The 17,367-nt window shown below is 48.2% G+C and overlaps 1 long non-coding RNA gene across 1 annotated transcript in view; it reads left to right on the top strand.

Annotated features, from left to right (window-relative positions):
• LOC132208232 (uncharacterized) overlaps positions 1 to 17,367 on the top strand; it is a 130,064-nt gene that overhangs the window by 28,885 nt on the left and 83,812 nt on the right. The gene's annotated exons all lie outside the window — the stretch shown is intronic.

Raw genomic sequence — 17,367 nt, 5'->3', positions numbered from 1 at the left:
TGACTGAGGGACATGGGATGCAGTGACTGAGGGACATGGGAGGCAGTGACTGAGGGACATGGGATGCAGTGACTGAGGGAAATGGGATGCAGTGACTTAGTGAAATGGGATGCAGTGACTGAGGGACGTGGGATGCAGTGAATGAGGGACGTGGGATGCAGTGAATGAGGGACGTGGGATGCAGTGACTGAGGGACAGGGGATGCAGTGACTGTGTGAAATGGGATGCGGTGACTGAGTGAAATGAGATGCGGTGACTGAGGCAAATGGGATGCAGTGACTGAGGGACATGGGATGCAGTGACTCTGGGACATGGGATGCAGTGACTGAGGGACATGGGATGCATCGGCTGAGTGAAATGCGATGCAGAGACTGAGGGAAAGGAGATGCTGTGACTGTGGGAAATGGGATGCAGTGAGTGTGGGAAATTGAATGCAGCGTCTGTGAGATACGGGAAACAATGACTGTTGGAAATGGGATGCAGTGACTGTGGTGAAGGAGATGCAGTGATTGAGTGAAATGGGAAGCACTGACTGAGTGAAATGTGATTCAGTCACTGAGTGAAATGGGATGCAGTCAGTGAGTGAAATGTGTTGCAGTCACTGAGTGAAATGGGATGCAGTGACTGAGTGAAATGGGATGCAGTGATTGATGGAAATGGGATGCAGTGACTGAGTGAAATGGGAAGCACTGACTGAGTGAAATGTGATTCAGTCACTGAGTGAAATGGGATGCAGTCAGTGAGTGAAATGTGTTGCAGTGACTGAGTGAAATGGGATGCAGTGACTGAGTGAAATGGGATGCAGTGACTGAGTGAAATGGGATGCAGTGACTCAGTGAAATGTGATTCAGTCACTGAGTGAAATGTGATTCCGTCACTGAGTGAAATATGATGCACTCACTCAGTGTACTGTGATTCAGTCACTGAGTGAAATGGGATGCAGTGGCTCAGGGAAATAGGATGCAGTGACTGAGTGAAATGGGATGCAGTGACTGATGGAAATGGGATGCAGTGACTCAGTGAAATGAGATACATTGACTGAGTGAAATGGAATGCAGTAACTGAGGGAAATGGGATACAGTGACTGAGTGAGGTGGGATGCAGTGACTGAGTGAGGTGGGATGCAGTGACTGAGGACAATGGGATGCAGTGACTGAGGACAATGGGATGCAGTGACTGAGAGAAATGGGATGCCGTGACTGGGAAATGGGATGCAGTGATTGATGGAAATGGGACGCAGTGACGAAGTGAAATGGGACGCAGTGACTCTGTGAAATGGGATGCAGTGACTCTGTGAAATGGGATGCAGTGACTGAGTGAAATGGGATGCAGTGACTGAGGGACATGGGATGCAGTGACTGAGGGACATGGGATGCAGTGACTGAGCGAAATGGGATGCACGATTTTTGGGAAGTAGGATGCAATAACTGATTGAAATGAGATACAGAGACTGTGGGAAATGAGATGCTGTGACGATGGGAAAATGGATGCAGTGACTGAGTGAAATGGGATGCAATGACTGCGTGAAATGCGATGCAGTGGCTGCGTGAAATGGGATGCAGTGACTCAGTGAAATGTGATTCAGTCACTGAGTGAAATGTGATTCCGTCACTGAGTGAAATATGATGCACTCACTCAGTGTACTGTGATTCAGTCACTGAGTGAACTGTGATGCAGTCACTGAGTGAAATGGGATGCAGTGGCTCAGGGAAATAGGATGCAGTGACTGAGTGAAATGGGTTGCAGTGACTGATGGAAATGGGATGCAGTGACTCAGTGAAATGAGATACATTGACCTCGTGAAATGGAATGCAGTAACTGAGGGAAATGGGATACAGTGAATGAGGGAAATGGGATGCTTTGACTGAGTGAAATGCGATGCAGTGGCTGCGTGAAATGGGATGCAGTGACTGAGGAAATGGGATGCAGTGACTGAGGGAAATGGGATGCAGTGACTGAGGGAAATGAGATGCCGAGACTGAGGGAAATGGGAGGCAGTGACTGACGGAAATGGAATGCAGTGTCTGTTGGAAATGGGATCCTGCGACTGAAGGTAATGAGATGCCGTGACTGAGGGTAATGGGATGCAGTGACTGAATGAAATGGGATGCAGTGACTGGGAAATGGGATGCAGTGACTGTGTGAAATGGGACGCAGTGACTGAGTGAAATGGGACGCAGTGACTGATGGAAAGGAGATGCAGTGACTGATGGAAATGGGATGCAGTGTCTGACGGAAATTGAATGCCGCATCAGTGAGAAACGGGATGCAGTGACTGAGAGAAATGGGATCCAGCGACTGAGGGAAATGGAATGCCGTGACTGAGGGAAATGGGATGCAGTGACTGAGTGAAATGGGAAGCAGTGACTGATGGAAATGAGACGCCGTGACTTGGGGAAAGGAGATGCAGTGACTGTGGGAAATGGGATGCAGTGACTGTGGGAAATGGGATGCAGTGACTTACGGAAATGGGATGAAGTGACTGAGTGAGATGGGATGCAGTGTCTGAGTGAAATGGGATGCAGTGTCTGAGTGAAATGGGATGCAGTGTCTGAGTGAAATGGGATGCAGTTAATGAGTGAAATGAGATGCAGTGACTGATGGAAATTGGATGCAGTGGCAGAGTGACATGAGCTGCAGTGTCTGATGGAAATGTGATGCAGTGACTGAGGGAAATGGGATGCAGTGACTGATGGAAATGTGATGCAGTGACTGTGGTGAAGGAGATGCAGTGATTGAGTCGATGGGATGCAGTGACTGAGTGAAATGGGATGCACTGACCAAGTGAAATGGGATGCACTGACCGAGTGAAATGGGATGCACTGACCGAGTGAAATGGGATGCAGTGACTGAGGGAAATGGGATGCAGTATTTGTGGGAAGAAGGATGCAATCACTGAGTGAAATGAGATGCTGAGACGGAGGGCAAGCAGATGCTGTGACTATGTGCAATGGGATGCAGTGAATGTGGGAAATTGAATGCAGCGTCTGTGAGATAAGGGAAACAGTAACTGATGGAAATGGGATGCACTGACTGTGTTGAAGGAGATGCAGTGACTGAGTGGAATGGGATGCAGTGACTGAGGGAACTGGGATGCAGTGACTGAGGGAACTGGGATGCAGTGACTGAGGGAACTGGGATGCAGTGACTGAGGGAAATGGGATGCACTGACCGAGTGAAATGGGATGCAGTGACTGAGGGAAATGGGATGCAGTATTTGTGGGAAGAAGGATGCAATCACTGAGTGAAATGTGATGCTGAGACTGAGGGCAAGGAGATGCTGTGACTATGTGCAAAGGGATGCAGTGAATGTGGGAAATTGAATGCAGCGTTTGTGAGATAAGGGAAACAGTGACTGATGGAAATGGGATGCACTGACTGTGTTGAAGGAGAGGCAGTGACTGAGGGAAATGGGATGCAGTGACTGAGGGAAATGGGATGCAGTGAATGTGGGAAATGGGACGCAGTGACTGAGTGAAATGTGATTCAGTCACTGAGTGAAATGTGATTCAGTCACTGAGTGAAATGTGATTCCGTCACTGAGTGAAATGTGATGCACTCACTGAGTGAACTGTGATGCACTCACTGAGTGAACTGTGATTCAGTCAGTGGGTGAACTGTGATGCAGTGACTCAGTGAACTGTGATGCTGTCACTGAGTGAAATGAGATGCACTGACTGATGGAAATTGGATGCAGTGGCAGAGTGACATGAGCTGCACTGACTGAGTGACATGAGCTGCACTGACTGAGTGACATGAGCTGCACTGACTGAGTGACATGAGCTGCAGTGACTTTGTGAAATGGGATGCAGTGGCTGAGTGAAATGGGATGCAGTGGCTGAGTGAAATGGGATGCAGTGGCTGAGTGAAATGGGATGCAGTGGGGCGTGAAATGGGATGCAGTGACTGAGGGAACTGGGATGCAGTGGCTGAGTGAAATGGGATGCAGTGGCTGAGTGAAATGGGATGCAGTGGGGCGTGAAATGGGATGCAGTGACTGGTGGAATTGAGATGCAATGACTAAGGGAAAGGAAATGCAGTGTCTGTGGGAAATGGGATGCTGCGACTGAGGGTAATGGGATGCAGTGACTGATGGAAATGGATGCAGTGACTGAGTGAAATGGGATGCAGTGACTGATGGAAATTGGATGCAGTGACAGAGTGACGTGATCTGCAGTGACTGAGTGAAATGAGAAGCATTGTTTGATGGAAATATGCAGTAACTGACGGAAATGAGATGCAGTGACTGAGGGACATGGGATGCAGTGACTGAGGGACATGGGATGCAGTGACTGAGCGAAATGGGATGCACGATTTTTGGGAAGTAGGATGCAATAACTGATTGAAATGAGATACAGAGACTGTGGGAAAGGATAATAAAATGTGAGGCTGGATGAGGCTGTGGGAAAGGAGATGCTGTGACGATGGGAAAATGGATGCAGTGACTGAGTGAAATGGGATGCAATGACTGCGTGAAATGCGATGCAGTGGCTGCGTGAAATGGGATGCAGTGACTCAGTGAAATGTGATTCCGTCACTGAGTGAAATATGATGCACTCACTCAGTGTACTGTGATTCAGTCACTGAGTCAACTGTGATTCAGTCACTGAGTGAACTGTGATGCAGTCACTGAGTGAAATGGGATGCAGTGGCTCAGGGAAATAGGATGCAGTGACTGAGTGAAATGGGAGGCAGTGACTGATGGAAATGGGATGCAGTGACTCAGTGAAATGAGATACATTGACTGAGTGAAATGGAATGCAGTAACTGAGGGAAATGGGATACAGTGAATGAGGGAAATGGGATGCAGTATTTGTGGGAAGAAGGATGCAATCACTGAGTGAAATGAGATGCTGAGACGGAGGGCAAGCAGATGCTGTGACTATGTGCAATGGGATGCAGTGAATGTGGGAAATTGAATGCAGCGTCTGTGAGATACGGGAAACAATGACTGTTGGAAATGGGATGCAGTGACTGTGGTGAAGGAGATGCAGTGATTGAGTGAAATGGGAAGCACTGACTGAGTGAAATGTGATTCAGTCACTGAGTGAAATGGGATGCAGTCAGTGAGTGAAATGTGTTGCAGTCACTGAGTGAAATGGGATGCAGTGACTGAGTGAAATGGGATGCAGTGATTGATGGAAATGGGATGCAGTGACTGAGTGAAATGGGAAGCACTGACTGAGTGAAATGTGATTCAGTCACTGAGTGAAATGGGATGCAGTCAGTGAGTGAAATGTGTTGCAGTCACTGAGTGAAATGGGATGCAGTGACTGAGTGAAATGGGATGCAGTGACTGAGTGAAATGGGATGCAGTGACTGAGTGAAATGGGATGCAGTGACTCAGTGAAATGTGATTCAGTCACTGAGTGAAATGTGATTCCGTCACTGAGTGAAATATGATGCACTCACTCAGTGTACTGTGATTCAGTCACTGAGTGAAATGGGATGCAGTGGCTCAGGGAAATAGGATGCAGTGACTGAGTGAAATGGGATGCAGTGACTGATGGAAATGGGATGCAGTGACTCAGTGAAATGAGATACATTGACTGAGTGAAATGGAATGCAGTAACTGAGGGAAATGGGATACAGTGACTGAGTGAGGTGGGATGCAGTGACTGAGTGAGGTGGGATGCAGTGACTGAGGACAATGGGATGCAGTGACTGAGGACAATGGGATGCAGTGACTGAGAGAAATGGGATGCCGTGACTGGGAAATGGGATGCAGTGATTGATGGAAATGGGACGCAGTGACGAAGTGAAATGGGACGCAGTGACTCTGTGAAATGGGATGCAGTGACTCTGTGAAATGGGATGCAGTGACTGAGTGAAATGGGATGCAGTGACTGAGGGACATGGGATGCAGTGACTGAGGGACATGGGATGCAGTGACTGAGCGAAATGGGATGCACGATTTTTGGGAAGTAGGATGCAATAACTGATTGAAATGAGATACAGAGACTGTGGGAAATGAGATGCTGTGACGATGGGAAAATGGATGCAGTGACTGAGTGAAATGGGATGCAATGACTGCGTGAAATGCGATGCAGTGGCTGCGTGAAATGGGATGCAGTGACTCAGTGAAATGTGATTCAGTCACTGAGTGAAATGTGATTCCGTCACTGAGTGAAATATGATGCACTCACTCAGTGTACTGTGATTCAGTCACTGAGTGAACTGTGATGCAGTCACTGAGTGAAATGGGATGCAGTGGCTCAGGGAAATAGGATGCAGTGACTGAGTGAAATGGGTTGCAGTGACTGATGGAAATGGGATGCAGTGACTCAGTGAAATGAGATACATTGACCTCGTGAAATGGAATGCAGTAACTGAGGGAAATGGGATACAGTGAATGAGGGAAATGGGATGCTTTGACTGAGTGAAATGCGATGCAGTGGCTGCGTGAAATGGGATGCAGTGACTGAGGAAATGGGATGCAGTGACTGAGGGAAATGGGATGCAGTGACTGAGGGAAATGAGATGCCGAGACTGAGGGAAATGGGAGGCAGTGACTGACGGAAATGGAATGCAGTGTCTGTTGGAAATGGGATCCTGCGACTGAAGGTAATGAGATGCCGTGACTGAGGGTAATGGGATGCAGTGACTGAATGAAATGGGATGCAGTGACTGGGAAATGGGATGCAGTGACTGTGTGAAATGGGACGCAGTGACTGAGTGAAATGGGATGCAGTGACTGATGGAAAGGAGATGCAGTGACTGATGGAAATGGGATGCAGTGTCTGACGGAAATTGAATGCCGCATCAGTGAGAAACGGGATGCAGTGACTGAGAGAAATGGGATCCAGCGACTGAGGGAAATGGAATGCCGTGACTGAGGGAAATGGGATGCAGTGACTGAGTGAAATGGGAAGCAGTGACTGATGGAAATGAGACGCCGTGACTTGGGGAAAGGAGATGCAGTGACTGTGGGAAATGGGATGCAGTGACTGTGGGAAATGGGATGCAGTGACTTACGGAAATGGGATGAAGTGACTGAGTGAGATGGGATGCAGTGTCTGAGTGAAATGGGATGCAGTGTCTGAGTGAAATGGGATGCAGTTAATGAGTGAAATGAGATGCAGTGACTGATGGAAATTGGATGCAGTGGCAGAGTGACATGAGCTGCAGTGTCTGATGGAAATGTGATGCAGTGACTGAGGGAAATGGGATGCAGTGACTGATGGAAATGTGATGCAGTGACTGTGGTGAAGGAGATGCAGTGATTGAGTCGATGGGATGCAGTGACTGAGTGAAATGTGATGCAGTGACTGAGTGAAATGGGATGCACTGACCGAGTGAAATGGGATGCACTGACCGAGTGAAATGGGATGCAGTGACTGAGGGAAATGGGATGCAGTATTTGTGGGAAGAAGGATGCAATCACTGAGTGAAATGAGATGCTGAGACGGAGGGCAAGCAGATGCTGTGACTATGTGCAATGGGATGCAGTGAATGTGGGAAATTGAATGCAGCGTCTGTGAGATAAGGGAAACAGTAACTGATGGAAATGGGATGCACTGACTGTGTTGAAGGAGATGCAGTGACTGAGTGGAATGGGATGCAGTGACTGAGTGGAATGGGATGCAGTGACTGAGGGAACTGGGATGCAGTGACTGAGGGAACTGGGATGCAGTGACTGAGGGAACTGGGATGCAGTGACTGAGGGAAATGGGATGCACTGACCGAGTGAAATGGGATGCAGTGACTGAGGGAAATGGGATGCAGTATTTGTGGAAAGAAGGATGCAATCACTGAGTGAAATGTGATGCTGAGACTGAGGGCAAGGAGATGCTGTGACTATGTGCAAAGGGATGCAGTGAATGTGGGAAATTGAATGCAGCGTTTGTGAGATAAGGGAAACAGTGACTGATGGAAATGGGATGCACTGACTGTGTTGAAGGAGAGGCAGTGACTGAGGGAAATGGGATGCAGTGACTGAGGGAAATGGGATGCAGTGAATGTGGGAAATGGGACGCAGTGACTGAGTGAAATGTGATTCAGTCACTGAGTGAAATGTGATTCAGTCACTGAGTGAAATGTGATTCCGTCACTGAGTGAAATGTGATGCACTCACTGAGTGAACTGTGATGCACTCACTGAGTGAACTGTGATTCAGTCAGTGGGTGAACTGTGATGCAGTGACTCAGTGAACTGTGATGCTGTCACTGAGTGAAATGAGATGCACTGACTGATGGAAATTGGATGCAGTGGCAGAGTGACATGAGCTGCACTGACTGAGTGACATGAGCTGCACTGACTGAGTGACATGAGCTGCAGTGACTTTGTGAAATGGGATGCAGTGGCTGAGTGAAATGGGATGCAGTGGCTGAGTGAAATGGGATGCAGTGGGGCGTGAAATGGGATGCAGTGACTGAGGGAACTGGGATGCAGTGGCTGAGTGAAATGGGATGCAGTGGCTGAGTGAAATGGGATGCAGTGGGGCGTGAAATGGGATGCAGTGACTGGTGGAATTGAGATGCAATGACTAAGGGAAAGGAAATGCAGTGTCTGTGGGAAATGGGATGCTGCGACTGAGGGTAATGGGATGCAGTGACTGATGGAAATGGATGCAGTGACTGAGTGAAATGGGATGCAGTGACTGATGGAAATTGGATGCAGTGACAGAGTGACGTGATCTGCAGTGACTGAGTGAAATGAGAAGCATTGTTTGATGGAAATATGCAGTAACTGACGGAAATGAGATGCAGTGACTGAGGGACATGGGATGCAGTGACTGAGGGACATGGGATGCAGTGACTGAGCGAAATGGGATGCACGATTTTTGGGAAGTAGGATGCAATAACTGATTGAAATGAGATACAGAGACTGTGGGAAAGGAGATGCTGTGACGATGGGAAAATGGATGCAGTGACTGAGTGAAATGGGATGCAATGACTGCGTGAAATGCGATGCAGTGGCTGCGTGAAATGGGATGCAGTGACTCAGTGAAATGTGATTCCGTCACTGAGTGAAATATGATGCACTCACTCAGTGTACTGTGATTCAGTCACTGAGTCAACTGTGATTCAGTCACTGAGTGAACTGTGATGCAGTCACTGAGTGAAATGGGATGCAGTGGCTCAGGGAAATAGGATGCAGTGACTGAGTGAAATGGGAGGCAGTGACTGATGGAAATGGGATGCAGTGACTCAGTGAAATGAGATACATTGACTGAGTGAAATGGAATGCAGTAACTGAGGGAAATGGGATACAGTGAATGAGGGAAATGGGATGCTTTGACTGAGTGAAGTGAGATGCAGTGACTGAGGGACATGGGATGCAGTGACTGAGGGACATGGGATGCAGTGACTGAGGGACATGGGAGGCAGTGACTGAGGGACATGGGATGCAGTGACTGAGGGAAATGGGATGCAGTGACTTAGTGAAATGGGATGCAGTGACTGAGGGACGTGGGATGCAGTGAATGAGGGACGTGGGATGCAGTGACTGAGGGACAGGGGATGCAGTGACTGTGTGAAATGGGATGCGGTGACTGAGTGAAATGAGATGCGGTGACTGAGGCAAATGGGATGCAGTGACTGAGGGACATGGGATGCAGTGACTCTGGGACATGGGATGCAGTGACTGAGGGACATGGGATGCATCGGCTGAGTGAAATGCGATGCAGAGACTGAGGGAAAGGAGATGCTGTGACTGTGGGAAATGGGATGCAGTGAGTGTGGGAAATTGAATGCAGCGTCTGTGAGATACGGGAAACAATGACTGTTGGAAATGGGATGCAGTGACTGTGGTGAAGGAGATGCAGTGATTGAGTGAAATGGGAAGCACTGACTGAGTGAAATGTGATTCAGTCACTGAGTGAAATGGGATGCAGTCAGTGAGTGAAATGTGTTGCAGTCACTGAGTGAAATGGGATGCAGTGACTGAGTGAAATGGGATGCAGTGATTGATGGAAATGGGATGCAGTGACTGAGTGAAATGGGATGCAGTGACTCAGTGAAATGTGATTCAGTCACTGAGTGAAATGTGATTCCGTCACTGAGTGAAATATGATGCACTCACTCAGTGTACTGTGATTCAGTCACTGAGTGAAATGGGATGCAGTGGCTCAGGGAAATAGGATGCAGTGACTGAGTGAAATGGGATGCAGTGACTGATGGAAATGGGATGCAGTGACTCAGTGAAATGAGATACATTGACTGAGTGAAATGGAATGCAGTAACTGAGGGAAATGGGATACAGTGACTGAGTGAGGTGGGATGCAGTGACTGAGTGAGGTGGGATGCAGTGACTGAGGACAATGGGATGCAGTGACTGAGGACAATGGGATGCAGTGACTGAGAGAAATGGGATGCCGTGACTGGGAAATGGGATGCAGTGATTGATGGAAATGGGACGCAGTGACGAAGTGAAATGGGACGCAGTGACTCTGTGAAATGGGATGCAGTGACTCTGTGAAATGGGATGCAGTGACTGAGTGAAATGGGATGCAGTGACTGAGGGACATGGGATGCAGTGACTGAGGGACATGGGATGCAGTGACTGAGCGAAATGGGATGCACGATTTTTGGGAAGTAGGATGCAATAACTGATTGAAATGAGATACAGAGACTGTGGGAAATGAGATGCTGTGACGATGGGAAAATGGATGCAGTGACTGAGTGAAATGGGATGCAATGACTGCGTGAAATGCGATGCAGTGGCTGCGTGAAATGGGATGCAGTGACTCAGTGAAATGTGATTCAGTCACTGAGTGAAATGTGATTCCGTCACTGAGTGAAATATGATGCACTCACTCAGTGTACTGTGATTCAGTCACTGAGTGAACTGTGATGCAGTCACTGAGTGAAATGGGATGCAGTGGCTCAGGGAAATAGGATGCAGTGACTGAGTGAAATGGGTTGCAGTGACTGATGGAAATGGGATGCAGTGACTCAGTGAAATGAGATACATTGACCTCGTGAAATGGAATGCAGTAACTGAGGGAAATGGGATACAGTGAATGAGGGAAATGGGATGCTTTGACTGAGTGAAATGCGATGCAGTGGCTGCGTGAAATGGGATGCAGTGACTGAGGAAATGGGATGCAGTGACTGAGGGAAATGGGATGCAGTGACTGAGGGAAATGAGATGCCGAGACTGAGGGAAATGGGAGGCAGTGACTGACGGAAATGGAATGCAGTGTCTGTTGGAAATGGGATCCTGCGACTGAAGGTAATGAGATGCCGTGACTGAGGGTAATGGGATGCAGTGACTGAATGAAATGGGATGCAGTGACTGGGAAATGGGATGCAGTGACTGTGTGAAATGGGACGCAGTGACTGAGTGAAATGGGACGCAGTGACTGATGGAAAGGAGATGCAGTGACTGATGGAAATGGGATGCAGTGTCTGACGGAAATTGAATGCCGCATCAGTGAGAAACGGGATGCAGTGACTGAGAGAAATGGGATCCAGCGACTGAGGGAAATGGAATGCCGTGACTGAGGGAAATGGGATGCAGTGACTGAGTGAAATGGGAAGCAGTGACTGATGGAAATGAGACGCCGTGACTTGGGGAAAGGAGATGCAGTGACTGTGGGAAATGGGATGCAGTGACTGTGGGAAATGGGATGCAGTGACTTACGGAAATGGGATGAAGTGACTGAGTGAGATGGGATGCAGTGTCTGAGTGAAATGGGATGCAGTGTCTGAGTGAAATGGGATGCAGTTAATGAGTGAAATGAGATGCAGTGACTGATGGAAATTGGATGCAGTGGCAGAGTGACATGAGCTGCAGTGTCTGATGGAAATGTGATGCAGTGACTGAGGGAAATGGGATGCAGTGACTGATGGAAATGTGATGCAGTGACTGTGGTGAAGGAGATGCAGTGATTGAGTCGATGGGATGCAGTGACTGAGTGAAATGTGATGCAGTGACTGAGTGAAATGGGATGCACTGACCGAGTGAAATGGGATGCACTGACCGAGTGAAATGGGATGCAGTGACTGAGGGAAATGGGATGCAGTATTTGTGGGAAGAAGGATGCACTCACTGAGTGAAATGAGATGCTGAGACGGAGGGCAAGCAGATGCTGTGACTATGTGCAATGGGATGCAGTGAATGTGGGAAATTGAATGCAGCGTCTGTGAGATAAGGGAAACAGTAACTGATGGAAATGGGATGCACTGACTGTGTTGAAGGAGATGCAGTGACTGAGTGGAATGGGATGCAGTGACTGAGTGGAATGGGATGCAGTGACTGAGGGAACTGGGATGCAGTGACTGAGGGAACTGGGATGCAGTGACTGAGGGAACTGGGATGCAGTGACTGAGGGAACTGGGATGCAGTGACTGAGGGAAATGGGACGCAGTGACTGAGTGAAATGTGATTCAGTCACAGTGAAATGTGATTCCGTCACTGAGTGAAATGTGATGCGCTCACTGAGTGAACTGTGATTCAGTCAGTGGGTGAACTGTGATGCAGTGACTCAGTGAACTGTGATGCTGTCACTGAGTGAAATGAGATGCACTGACTGATGGAAATTGGATGCAGTGACAGAGTGACATGAGCTGCAGTGACTGAGTGACATGAGCTGCAGTGGCTGAGTGAAATGCGTTGCAGTGGCTGAGTGAAATGCGATGCAGTGGCTGAGTGAAATGGGATGCAGTGGCTGAGTGAAATGGGATGCAGTGGCTGAGTGAAATGAGATGCAGTGACTGGTGGAAATGAGATGCAATGACTAAGGGAAAGGTAATGCAGTGTCTGTGGGAAATGGGATGCTGCGACTGAGGGTAATGGGATGCAGTGACTGAATGAAATGGATGCAGTGAATGAGTGAAATGAGATGCACGGACTGATGGAAATTGGATGCAGTGACAGAGTGACGTGAGCTGCAGTGACTGAGTGAAATGAGATGCATTGTTTGATGGAAATATGATGCAGTAACTGACGGAAATGAGATGCAGTGACTGAGGGAAATGGGATGCAGTGACTGAGGGACATGGGATGCAGTGACTGAGGGACATGGGATGCAGTGACTGAGCGAAATGGGATGCACGATTTTTGGGAAGTAGGATGCAATCACTGATTGAAATGAGATACAGAGACTGTGGGAAAGGAGATGCTGTGACGATGGGAAAATGGATGCAGTGACTGAGTGAAATGGGATGCAGTGACTGAGTGAAATGGGATGCAATGACTGCGTGAAATGCGATGCAGTGGCTGCGTGAAATGGGATGCAGTGACTCAGTGAAATGTGATTCAATCACTGAGTGAAATGTGGTTCCGTCACTGAGTGAAATATGATGCACTCACTCAGTGTACTGTGATTCAGTCACTGAGTCAACTGTGATTCAGTCACTGAGTCAACTGTGATTCAGTCACTGAGTGAACTGTGATGCTGTCACTGAGTGAAATGGGATGCAGTGGCTCAGGGAAATAGGATGCAGTGACTGAGTGAAATGGGATGCAGTGACTGATGGAAATGGGATGCAGTGACTCAGTGAAATGAGATACATTGACCTCGTGAAATGGAATGCAGTAACTGAGGGAAATGGGATACAGTGAATGAGGGAAATGGGATGCTTTGACTGAGTGAAATGCGATGCAGTGGCTGCGTGAAATGGGATGCAGTGACTCAGTGAAATGTGATTCAATCACTGAGTGAAATGTGATTCCGTCACTGAGTGAAATATGATGCACTCACTCAGTGTACTGTGATTCAGTCACTGAGTCAACTGTGATGCAGTCACTGAGTGAAATGGGATGCAGTGGCTCACGGAAATAGGATGCAGTGACTGAGTGAAATGGGATGCAGTGACTGATGGAAATGGGATACAGTGAATGAGGGAAATGGGATGCTTTGACTGAGTGAAATGAGATGCAGTGACTGAGGGACATGGGATGCAGTGACTGAGGGACATGGGATGCAGTGACTGAGGGAAATGGGATGCAGTGACTAAGTGAAATGGGATGAAGTGACTGCGTGAAATGGGATGCAGTGACTGCGTGAAATGGGATGCGGTGACTGAGGGACATGGGATGCAGTGACTGAGGGACATGGGATGCAGTGACTGAGGGAAATGGGACGCAGTGACTGAGTGAAATGTGATTCAGTCACTGAGTGAAATGTGATTCAGTCACAGTGAAATGTGATTCCGTCACTGAGTGAAATGTGATGCGCTCACTGAGTGAACTGTGATTCAGTCAGTGGGTGAACTGTGATGCAGTGACTCAGTGAACTGTGATGCTGTCACTGAGTGAAATGAGATGCACTGACTGGAAATTGGATGCAGTGACAGAGTGACATGAGCTGCAGTGACTGAGTGACATGAGCTGCAGTGACTGAGTGACATGAGCTGCAGTGACTGAGTGACATGAGCTGCAGTGACTGAGTGAAATGCGATGCAGTGGCTGAGTGAAATGGGATGCAGTGGCTGAGTGAAATGGGATGCAGTGGCTGAGTGAAATGGGATGCAGTGGCTGAGTGAAATGAGATGCAGTGACTGGTGGAAATGAGATGCAATGACTAAGGGAAAGGTAATGCAGTGTCTGTGGGAAATGGGATGCTGCGACTGAGGGTAATGGGATGCAGTGACTGAATGAAATGGATGCAGTGACTGAGTGAAATGGGATGCAGTGACTGAGTGAAATGCGATGCAGTGAATGAGTGAAATGAGATGCACGGACTGATGGAAATTGGATGCAGTGACAGAGTGACGTGAGCTGCAGTGACTGAGTGAAATGAGATGCATTGTTTGATGGAAATATGATGCAGTAACTGACGGAAATGAGATGCAGTGACTGAGGGAAATGGGATGCAGTGACTGAGGGACATGGGATGCAGTGACTGAGGGACATGGGATGCAGTGACTGAGCGAAATGGGATGCACGATTTTTGGGAAGTAGGATGCAATCACTGATTGAAATGAGATACAGAGACTGTGGGAAAGGAGATGCTGTGACGATGGGAAAATGGATGCAGTGACTGAGTGAAATGGGATGCAGTGACTGAGTGAAATGGGATGCAGTGACTGAGTGAAATGGGATGCAATGACTGCGTGAAATGCGATGCAGTGGCTGCGTGAAATGGGATGCAGTGACTCAGTGAAATGTGATTCAATCACTGAGTGAAATGTGGTTCCGTCACTGAGTGAAATATGATGCACTCACTCAGTGTACTGTGATTCAGTCACTGAGTCAACTGTGATTCAGTCACTGAGTGAACTGTGATGCAGTCACTGAGTGAAATGGGATGCAGTGGCTCAGGGAAATAGGATGCAGTGACTGAGTGAAATGGGATGCAGTGACTGATGGAAATGGGATGCAGTGACTCAGTGAAATGAGATACATTGACCTCGTGAAATGGAATGCAGTAACTGAGGGAAATGGGATACAGTGAATGAGGGAAATGGGATGCTTTGACTGAGTGAAATGCGATGCAGTGGCTGCGTGAAATGGGATGCAGTGACTCAGTGAAATGTGATTCAATCACTGAGTGAAATGTGATTCCGTCACTGAGTGAAATATGATGCACTCACTCAGTGTACTGTGATTCAGTCACTGAGTCAACTGTGATTCAGTCACTGAGTGAACTGTGATGCAGTCACTGAGTGAAATGGGATGCAGTGGCTCACGGAAATAGGATGCAGTGACTGAGTGAAATGGGATGCAGTGACTGATGGAAATGGGATACAGTGAATGAGGGAAATGGGATGCTTTGACTGAGTGAAATGAGATGCAGTGACTGAGGGACATGGGATGCAGTGACTGAGGGACATGGGATGCAGTGACTGAGGGACATGGGATGCAGTGACTGAGGGAAATGGGATGCAGTGACTAAGTGAAATGGGATGAAGTGACTGCGTGAAATGGGATGCGGTGACTGAGTGAAATGAGATGCGGTGACTGAGGGACATGGGATGCAGTGACTGAGGGACATGGGATGCATCAGCTGAGTGAAATGCGATGCAGAGACTGAGGGATAGGAGATGCTGTGACTGTGGGAAATGGGATGCAGTGAGTGTGGGAAATTGAATGCAGCGTCTGTGAGATACGGGAAACAGTGACTGATGGAAATTGGACGCAGTGACTGTGGAGAAGGAGATGCAGTCATTGAGTGAAATGGGATGCAGTGACTGAGTAAAATACGATGCAGTGACTGAGTGAAATGTGATACAGTGACTGCTTGAAATGGGATGCTGTGACAGTGGCGAAGGAGATGCAGTGACTGAGTGAAATGGAATGCAGTGACTGATGGAAATGGGATACAGTGAATGAGGGAAATGGGATGCTTTGACTGAGTGAAATGAGATGCAGTGACTGAGGGACATGGGATGCAGTGACTGAGGGACATGGGATGCAGTGACTGAGGGAAATGGGATGCAGTGACTAAGTGAAATGGGATGAAGTGACTGCGTAAAATGGGATGCAGTGACTGCGTGAAATGGGATGCGGTGACTGAGTGAAATGAGATGCGGTGACTGAGGGACATGGGATGCAGTGACTGAGGGACATGGGATGCAGTGACTGAGGGACATGGGATGCAGTGACACACGGACATGGGTTGCAGTGACTGCGGGAATTGGGATGCAGTGACTGAGTGAAATGGGATGCAGTGACTGAGTGAAATGCGATGTTGTGACTGAGTGAAATGCGATGCACTGACTGAGTGAAATGGGAAGCAGTGACTGAGTGAAATGAGATGCATTGTTTGACGGAAATGAGATGCAGTGACTGAGGGAAATGGGAAGCAGTGACTGAGGGAAATGGGATGCAGTGACCAAGTGAAATGAGATGCAGTGACTGAGCGAAATGGGATGCAGTATATGTGGGAAGTGGGATGCAATCACTGATTGAAATGAGATGCAGTGGGAAATGGGATACAGTGAGTGTCGGAAATTGAATGCAGCGTCTATGAGATACGGGAACCAGTGACTGATGGAAATGGGATGCAGTGACTGAGTGAGATGGGTTGCAGTGTCTGAGTGAGATGGGATGCAGTGTCTGATTGAAACGGGATGCAGTTAATGAGTGAAATGAGATGCAGTGACTGATGGAAATTGAATGCAGTGACAGAGTGACGTGAGCTGCAGTGCCTGATGGAAATGGGATGCAGTTACTGTGGGACATGGGATGCAGTGACTGAGGTCCTGGGAAGGAGTGACTGAGTTAATAGGGATGCAGTGCCCGAGCGGGCTTGGAGTACAGTGACTGAGGGAAATAGGATTCAGTGGCTGAGAGAAATGGGATGCACTGTCTTAGTGAAATGGGATGCAGAGGCTGAGTGAAATGGGATGCAGTAACTGGTGGAAATGGAATGCAGTGACTGATCGAAATGGGATGCGGTGACTGACAGTAATTGGATGGAGTGACGGACGGTAATGGGATGGAGTGACTGAGGGAAACGGGACGCAGTGTCAGAGT

The sequence above is a fragment of the Stegostoma tigrinum genome, unplaced genomic scaffold, assembly GCF_030684315.1.
Source record: "Stegostoma tigrinum isolate sSteTig4 unplaced genomic scaffold, sSteTig4.hap1 scaffold_324, whole genome shotgun sequence".
In the NCBI taxonomy this organism is placed as follows: Eukaryota; Metazoa; Chordata; class Chondrichthyes; order Orectolobiformes; family Stegostomatidae; genus Stegostoma; species Stegostoma tigrinum.
Note: the sequence above shows the minus strand (reverse complement) of the source record. Positions and strands in the feature narration are given on the sequence as shown.